Below are 10,058 nucleotides of genomic sequence, written 5' to 3' on the forward strand. Positions count from 1 at the left end.
CCACTGCTGGGTTATATTTAACCCAGCATTTTTTAGAATGTAGTGAAAAAAAAGATTATTCCGATTATTTAGTTTCTTCACACCAAGAAAAAAAGATGGTTATTTTAAGAACCGTTAATTGAAAGGTTCTTTGGGGAACCAAAAATGGTTCTTCTATGACATCATTGTAAGAACCCTACACTCTAAAAAATGCTGGGTTAAATACAACCCAGTGCTGGGTAAAATAGGGACAAACCCAGCGGTTGTGTTACTACCCAGAAGGTTGGGTTAAACATTTAACCCAACGCTGGGTCAAAACATCCCAATTGCTGGGTTTGTCCCTATTTTACCCAGCACTGGGTTGTATTTAACCCAGCATTTTTTAGAGTGTAATGGAACCTTTGTGTGGGAGAAACTGTAAAATACTAAAGCAATATATAGTTGTTTGTAACAACTACAACTGTAACAGCCAACAATGCTTTCGATGGCTGCATATCTCTAGCCTCTATTTCGCTTCTGAGAGTATTTTTCAGTAGCACAGAACATGATCATTGCCCGAGCAGGTGATGTTTATTGGAATCATCACATAAGCATGCAGCGTGGAGTCTGGTGCCAATATCACACTGCTGTCGTCATTTTGATACTTGGTCTGCAAAACCACTGCAAACATCATCAAGTGGTTTCGCATGGGAAACCACAACTCAAAATAGCCATACTGTATAGAAGTTAGTCATTGTAACTCTGACAATGGACTTCTATTCTCATACTGAACCACTCATGTTTGTTTTCTTTCTGCACATTTGTTTGGATCTGAGTTGGAGCAAAAGCCTCTATATGTGCCATCTGAAATTTTCATCTAAAATGAGCATTTTTATCTGGCTCCTATATTTATGTTCAGTTATTTCACTTTAATGGCATAGAAAAGGACCTATACATTGCCATTAAGGTAACATTACTGAACCTAAGCATAGGAGCCTGATAAAAATGATCATTTTAGAAGAACATTTCAGACAGCACTTAGTGGCTGTTGCATCTGAAGTCTTCATTTATTTGTAAAAAATTAAAAAGGCTTTTCAAATAAGTCCCTTTAGAGTGAAGACCTTATCGTTCCAAACAAGACCACACCTGTTGTGTTATCATTCCTAACATCAGATAGACGCTGAACGGTCATTGCTGATGAATCAAGGTACACATATGGTTCCAGGGGAAGTAAAAGTGGTGGATTGTTTCTACTGGAATTAATACAAGCTGCATGCTGTTTTTTCTGCCAAACGCATCAAAAAAATAAAGTAAAATAAATAAATAAATACAGTTAGATTTAACCCTAACCCTACTAGAATGATAAACAAATAAAAATAATAGAAAAATGTTTATAATGCACAAATATACCTTCAGTAAACATACACCATATAAGGGACAGACTGTCTCATTAATTAACCATTAGAAAGTCACTATTAATGAGGTCCAGAGCTAGATTAAATGCATGTTTAAAATTAAAACGTTTAAAAGAAGTAAAAAGTAAATTTGGCATTATAGGTATGTAGATATTTAGATGTAGGAATGCATATTCCATTAGTATGGGTCTGGGCTTGATCCACAGGGTTTCTGCATAGCTAGTAAATGCTGCTCACTCACATACAGATGGGAGTATTAATCATAGTTGACAGACTGACGCATTATTCACTCTCATCGGCTTTATAGCTTGTAATTATTCAGTGACAAGAGACACACAGGTGTTTTCACTGAGGAAAATAGTTGCTCATGTTATCCCTCTCTCACTTTCTCTCCCTCTCAAGCACTGTTACGGCTTCGTTATAGCCTACTATACAAATATATATAAGTATACAAATTAATTCACTGCATGGGAATAATAAAGGCATACGATTTCACTTATAGATTTACATATTAGCCTACAAGTGTATCAGAAATGTCTTAATACAGCATATTCTATACCGTTTAACATAGCCTACAATATTACCTACATTTAAACACGTGTAACAAACATTTTATTAGTAACAATTTAGATTTTAAAAGTAATTCAAGTGTAATCAACCGGTCTCTGTTATTCTGTTTTGCACCATATCGGTGCTGGTTCTCGAGCCGGAGCTGGGCTCGTGTTCGGCGGGGGAACTGCGAACCTCGGACCGCCGCCCCTCCTTCCAACCATAGCCGAAAGATGCTGTGACTGACTCCACAGCTTTCCATAAACAGACAGTGCACAGTACTTCTGAGAACATATTTTAACAAAGTAATTAGATTCAGTAAATTTACGAATACAATAAATGTTTTTAAAGGGGTCATATGATGCGATTTCAAGTTTTCCTTTCTATTTGGAGTTTTATTTTGATAGATGAAGCTCGCTTTTATGGTAAGGGACGTTACATTTCCGACGAGTGCATGCGGTGTTCGGCCAATCACAATGCAATGGATCAGCTGGCCAATCAGAGCAGACTGCTTGAGAGAGGCGGGGCATAGAGGAACTACAATAATGTACAGTATTTGAAAAAGAATGTGTTTTTTGAACATTAAAGCATGTCAACATATTCTGTTACACCAAATACACAAAACAATGATCTTTAAAAAAGCATCATATGACCCCTTTAATGCAATCCATCAGGCTGTGACAGATGCTGCACTCGTTTAGGTGACTGACACCGCGGGATAACTGCAGGCTGGAGCAGTGGGCGTGGCGAAAGGTAGGAGGCGTGGATAAAGGTCTTTAAGGGTTAAGGTTAGGGGTTAGTTTCCTTTTTTTTTTTATTATTAATGCCAAGGTACCAAATATAAAAATACAGAGAATATCAACATTACATACAAAGAGGTGACATTACATGCAAAGCACCATTTATAGATAATAAATAAATAATACAAAACGAAAGATTTAACAAAATAAATTAAAAAGATTAAATAAATTAACCGTTTTAAAAGCCGTGAGATTCTTGGAAGATGAAATAGTTTGGATATACTGTTGAACCTCTTTTTTATAAACAATATACGGGATTTTGATTAGTGAATTTACTGCGGTGAATATGAAATTTTGCAAGAAGTAATAATAGGTTAATAATAAAATATTCATTAATTTTATCTTTTTGTATATTAAAGAAGCCAAACAGTACATCCTTAAAAAGCAGAGAGAACCCCTGGAGTACACTGCGATTGAAGGATTGGTTTCTGATGTAGCCTAGCATTCACCTTTCGGCACGCCACCTTTTGCCACGCCCATTACTCCGACCTGCAGGTTTTGTTTTTCTCCCCCATATATTTATATTTAAAAGTAGGCCTACATGAGCTACTGAGCTATACAGTGTAGCCTAATGTTGGACTAATTAATGGAATTAAATAAAGTGTAAATTAGCTAACCTAGAAATCAAGTCCATTTTTATGTCTATAGTCTGAACAGAATTTGAAATGATGAATATGTTTGATTTACTGCAGAGCCTCTAAAGAATGACAGAATCAGACTGATTGTCTGTGGAGGAGATGGTGGGGTTCTTCTTGCTTATGGAGGAAAAGTTCTCATTCTGGATAAATCCACTGTGTGCAGGTTTGTTTATGTAGGCATAACAGTATAAATGACCATAAATGATAAAAACAGATATCTATCTGACAGATTTTCTTGTCTCTAAGGCCTCTCAAAGGTCTGGATAACAGGCAGGTGATTCAGATCGCATGTGGAGACCATCATTCAATGGCACTAACCCACGGTATTAACAACTATTCCATTTAGCATCTGCCATTTTGATTTCATATTTTAACATCTCATGATTTATATGAATAAACTGACATTTGAGTGTCAGATCTGTTGCTCTTTCAGATGGTCAGTTGTTGGTATGGGGTGAGAACTCTCATGGTCAGCTGGGTTTAGAGAAAGATCATCCCGGCTCTCCGTCTGCTCAACATGTTCAGAGTCTGAGTGGGATCCCACTGGCTCAGATCAGTGCTGGAGGAGACCACAGCTTTGGGTTGTCTCTCTCTGGAGTCGTGTTTGGATGGGGAAAGAACTCTGCTGGACATACTGTTGAACCTCTTTTTTATAAACCATATATAAAGGATTTTGATTAGTGAATTTACTGCGGTGAATATGAAATTTTGCAAGAAGTAATAATAGGTTAATAATAAAATATTCATTAATTTTATCTTTTTGTATATTAAAGAAGCCAAACAGTACATCCTTAAAAAGCAGAGAGAACCCCTGGAGTACACTGCGATTGAAGGATTGGTTTCTGATGTAGCCTAGCATTCACCTTTCGGCACGCCACCTTTTGCCACGCCCATTACTCCGACCTGCAGGTTTTGTTTTTCTCCCCCATATATTTATATTTAAAAGTAGGCCTACATGAGCTACTGAGCTATACAGTGTAGCCTAATGTTGGACTAATTAATGGAATTAAATAAAGTGTAAATTAGCTAACCTAGAAATCAAGTCCATTTTTATGTCTATAGTCTGAACAGAAGTTGAACTGATGAATATGTTTTATTCACTGCAGAGCATCTACAGCTAAAGAATGACAGAATCAGACTGATTGTCTGTGGAGGAGATGGTGCGGTTCTTCTTGCTTATGGAGGAAAAGTTCTCATCATGGACAAATCTACCGTGTGCAGGCAGACAGACACATTCCAACGGTTGTAAATAGTCTCAACCGGAAGAAAACTGTGTCTATCTCATGTGGAGGGGAACACACTGCCACTTTATCAAAAGTAGAGTATAATTTTTTCAACATTTTCAAAAATCAATCATTTTTATTATTATTATATTTTTTAGATTATAGAATGGTATACATCAAGCTATAGGAAATATAAAATGTATAAAAGGCTCTGCATTGTATTGTAAGGCAGCATAATATCTGAAATAGATGCTGATGTTATGGTTGTGTTATTAGGGCGGCACAGTATTCCCATTTGGATCAGGAGGTTCTGGTCAGCTTGGGCACAACTCATTTAAAGACGAACATCATCCGCGGGTGGTTGCTGAACTGTGGGTAAAGGTGTGAGGTAAAGACTGTTCATAAGCTTTATTAGCAATCAACATTTCAGAGCAGTAGTACAGATTTCTTTCAAATTCTTCACATAGTTAATATGTGTGATGTGTTGGTTCAGTTCAGTAATTAGGTATAAGCATTTGATTCTTTCATAAAGACATCACACACTCGTATCAGTCGCATCGTCAAAGCTGATCTACTCATTTGGATGTGGGATGCAAGGGCAGCTGGGAAACGAAGAAATGATCAAGCAGTCTGTGCCTTTCCCTGTGAATCTGCCAACTGGTAATTAAATAATCTTTAGGCAATAGGCTATTTTGTTATGAATATTTTTATATTCATGTTGCTCAGCGCTAAATATTTGAACTGAACTAAATATTTGTTGCACACAGAATATAATCATGAATATACGATTGCAAAACTCATTGCTGGGAAGAATCATTCCTTTGCCTTACTTGTCAAAGTAAGACAGACCGTTTTCATTCACAAACAGTTTAAGAGTTCAACTATTAGTGCACAGAGCACTTATTTTTTACTCTTTTGTATTTTGTAGGAACTTGGGAATGAGTTAGAACAGGCCAAATCCAATACAAGCAGAGAGATTTTGACATTAAATGACAGAATGTTTGATTGCTGGGTGTCCGAAAGTGATACAAATTCATGGAAAGCCATTAAGAAGTGAGTGTTTGACTTTTATACACAATGCTTTCACTGACATTTTTTTCATGCTGATGTTGAGGAACCTAAGTTTTTGTAAATGTCCCTGCCACTTATGAAATTTTCTTTTTTAAATGTCGTTTTACAAATAATATTAAATAATAATTATTAAAAATATATTAATTTATTATTATTTAATAATAAATAATAAAGAATATGCAATATTTATTATTAAAAAATAATAATAATAATAACCATGAAATTGTTTTGTCATGTACAGGGAAATAAACAGTATTTTCCTCCACTGCATCTCTGAATGGAAGTTTTCTTAAAACAAGGTAGCTCATAATTAGGTCGTTTTGTAATCTACTAATCTCTTTTTTTGTGCCTAAAATGAGTTCCAACCACTAATCTATTATAGAGAATCATTATATATCTTTATATTATATATCATTATATAGATCAGTGGTTCCAGCACAGATTTTAATGTTAATGTCTGGTTTTGTAGTTGTGATGACCATTATCGGACGTCTGAGGATCATTGTGGGTTGGATTTTGATCTGGTTAAATCATCCTTTGCAAAGTTATCAGAGAATAAAAGCTTAATATCAGAGGTAATGATGATTCCAACATTTATAAAAATGTTCATTAGATTGTAATGTAGACAATAAGATTCAGTTTTTGTTTTTTTGTACCTCAGGTAGTGAAGGTGGTTCAACAGATGCTGTCGTCTCTGAATCCAAAGCTGGTGTGGAAGCTCTGAGACTTTATCTTCTCCTGCCTGAACTCACCAGACATCTTCAGGAACAACAAAGAACTGAACTCACTGAAGCTCTGGCCTCCAAAATCCTTCAGCTGAATCCTGGTGCTCGCAAGGTGTTAGGTAAAGCTGAAGACCTTTCAGCCTTTGTGTAGTTGTCCTTATTGTATTTGTTTCATTATTTTATGCTATTTTGTCTAAGTATTTTTGTTATGTTATATTCTCAGAGACTTACTGGTCCAGACTCCCTGAAGATTGGCTCAAAAACGTGGTGGACTTATTTAAAAAAGAATCTGCTATGTTAATTGAAAAGATTGCTTTTCAAGGAATAAACTGGGACATACCAAGACGCTTGAAGAAATTTGTGCAGATCCTTCATATGGTCTATAAGGTGCCTTTTGTTACACATTATATCACAAGACAAAATTGAGTAAATAAAAATGTAATGGCTTTTTACACAGTACCCAGCCACTGTGAGGTGTGATTTCATTAACAGACATCCATCCTGGTTTGACAGTACATATTTTCAAACTGGGTTCTAATAGCGACCTGACATTTACAGTACCTTATATGTAATAAAAAAAGCCAACATTGACTGTTCTATCCTGTGACATGAAATTTGTTCGGCTATTGTTAAATTAAAGGGATAGTTCACCCAAAAATGAAAATTCTGTCATCATTCACTCACCCTTATGTCATTCCAAACCAGCAATGACTTTTTTTTTCTTGAAAAAGGGTATTTTGAAGAATTGTGGCATGCTAGAAAACAATTTTGGTTACCATTGACTTGAGACATTTTTCAGCATATCTTCTTTTATGTTTCACAGAAGAAAGAAAGTCATAGTGGTTTGGAAGACATGAGGGTGAGTAAATAATGACAGAATGTTTTAATGTCTCATAGTGTCCTGTAGGGGACGCAGTGTGAGTTTCCATTCGAATGGGAACGTCTCAGGTTATGAATGTAACCAACCTCTAAAAAGACAATAGTAAACAGTAATTATTCAGTTTAAATCATTTCATAAAAACACTTTCTTAAAGCTGATATTACGAACTCCGCTTTAAGAGAACGCGATTTGTGAAAACTGGAGTAACTATAAAATACAAGCTATAAAACCAAACATTTAATAAATACATGTCATTTTATTTAACTGGTTTATTTTACTTGTATCACATAATTCAGTATTTTTACAGTGATCACCTCATGGAAGATTGCAAAAACTTGCTGTCTACTACTTTACGTACCATGTAAAAAGCCATTTAACCTTAGTTCATATATGAAATACATTTGTGTTTCTATTGTGAAGGTCTGCTGCAATACCAACAGAAACATCACAAAGAGTGACTTCATGATCTATGAGATTATTTATCTACTAATTATGGTGAGAACCAAAAATTGTGAAATTCTTACTACTGGTTACCCAATATGGGAACAGGGTGGAAGATGGATGATGCTATTATGTAGCTATCATAAAAGTATATATTGTAGATGTAACACGAGGGGAAACTAACACTCCATTCGACCATGGTTGTCTGTTGATGATTTCAAAAGTCAAATACTGGTCTGCTATGTTGATAGATCACTAATTGAAGCTCACAATGGAAATGTTTGAAGAAAGATAAAATAAAAGAGATTTATTTCCCCCACATTAACAGCTGCATGTCAATGAGGAAGATTTGAAGGATTGTGTGTGGACTGACATTGGTTTATATGTGGCATTTAAACACTACTATGATGTGAGTACCAAAGATGTTTGGCTGCATACATACGATATATATGCATATTTCAGATAAAATAGCTTACTTTTTTACATTTCTTCTGTTACAGACAGCTTTAAACAATCTGAAATCATATCCGCACATGTTTGACCTGGAGTCAAAATGTAGGTTTTTGAAAAACAAAGAACGGCTGGTAATACATCAACCTGAAATTGTTCTGAAAACGACTTTTGCATCCATGTTCTTTGTGCTCACATCATTTTAAATGCTTTTGGCTTTTTGAGCTGACTCTGAGGCGCACAGCACTGCTGGAGGATTGTTTCCATCAGCTAAGAACAGCTGATCCCTCAGTAGATCTCAGAAGATACTGGCTGTCGGTAAGGCAAGAAATTCTCTGAATTCACATACACTGAATTATGTGAAGTTTTGATTCAAAAACTTCAATTATTCTGTGCTGAATTAATTTTTTTAACTAAACCAAGATGGCAACAGACAAACAGATTTATGAGCTGCAGCATGAATGAATGCCATTGGTTATTTAACACAGGTGCTTTACAAGGAGGATGTGAGCAAAAGAACAGATGTCAACAAGAGGGACTTTTTTCTCAACGTGTTTAAAGAGCTTTGTGCACCAGAGTCTCAGCTGCTCATGTACAATGACAGCAACACTATGGGCTGGTTCCCCACAAAGGTAAGGCAAATACTTTTTTTAATTAGATCATTATGCTAAAGACGTACATGGTAATACAATTTTGTTAAGTCAGGCCTCTTTTAATGTGATATACATTGTGTTTTTACAGTTTGCTGTATTTTCATTTTGGCCTTAAAGGAACACTCCACTTTTTTTAAAAATAGGCTCATTTTCCAACTCCCCTAGAGTTAAACAGTTGAGTTTTACGGTTTTCGAATTCATTCAGCCGATCTCCGGGTCTGGCGGTAGCACTTTTAGCTTAGCTTAGCATAGATCATTGAATCTGATTAGACCGTTATCATTTCTCGCTCAAAAATGACCAAAGAGTTTCTATATTTTTCCTATTTAAAACTTGACTCTTCTGTAGTTACATCGTGTACTAAGACCGACGGAAAATGAAAAGCTGCGATTTTCTAGGATTATGAGTGTTCCTTTAACTACTTATCATCCCACACCAGGTCAGCGTGGAGAAGGATAAGTACTTCCTGTTTGGGATTCTGTGTGGCTTGGCTCTCAACAACAACTCTGTAGTGCATCTGCCTTTTCCTTTAGCCCTGTTCAAGAAACTTCTTGATGTCAAACCATCTCTAAAAGACTTGATAGAGTTTAGTCCGGTTCTTGGCAAGTAAGGGTTTTTAATCCATGTTATCTAGTTTCTGGAGGTCTGGGCTCATAACCTTGATCCTTGATTCATATTTAAGGGAGAGTGGGGATGGTTGAATCACTGGGTTTGTTGTAACAACTTTGTTGTAACATACTTTAGCAATTAATTTCTGCTTTAATGAGTGGGAAAAAAGAAGTTTACATTTATATACACTGAAGATTTCTGTTGGCAAGACATTTCTCTTTGACATTAGTTAAGAGATTTTTCAAAATGCTGTAATTTCTGTGTTGAATTAAAAATTAAATTAAAATATTTGAATATTTGTTCATTTATTTCTTACAATCCAGGTTTATATAGACATGGAGTATTTACATTCCTCCAACTCCATTCCCGGGTTATGACCCTATGACCTGTTTTTATACAGTCTATGGTTATGACACGGCAGCCTGGGCCTCGACCTGTTAAGGTCTTTCGGTGAAATCGCGCTCAATTAATCACCTCGACTGCATTTCAAATACCCCTACTGGGTAAATAATTTAAATAGTCGAACCTCCAGAAAGTAATAGTACAACTCGCTTAATTTTAATATGTGACAACTAGCCCCGCGGGCCTTCCCTACATATAATATATATATGTATAATATGTATGTAATATATGTATTATATATATATA

The 10,058-nt window shown here is 35.7% G+C and overlaps 1 pseudogene; it reads left to right on the forward strand.

The window, feature by feature from the left end:
- Positions 1-523: 523 nt before the first annotated feature.
- On the forward strand, positions 524-9,411 carry LOC107583222 (E3 ISG15--protein ligase HERC5-like; annotated as a pseudogene).
- The last annotated feature ends 647 nt before the right edge of the window (positions 9,412-10,058 follow it).

The sequence above is a fragment of the Sinocyclocheilus grahami genome, unplaced genomic scaffold, assembly GCF_001515645.1.
Source record: "Sinocyclocheilus grahami isolate Dianchi unplaced genomic scaffold, SAMN03320097.WGS_v1.1 scaffold51.1, whole genome shotgun sequence".
In the NCBI taxonomy this organism is placed as follows: domain Eukaryota; kingdom Metazoa; phylum Chordata; class Actinopteri; order Cypriniformes; family Cyprinidae; genus Sinocyclocheilus; species Sinocyclocheilus grahami.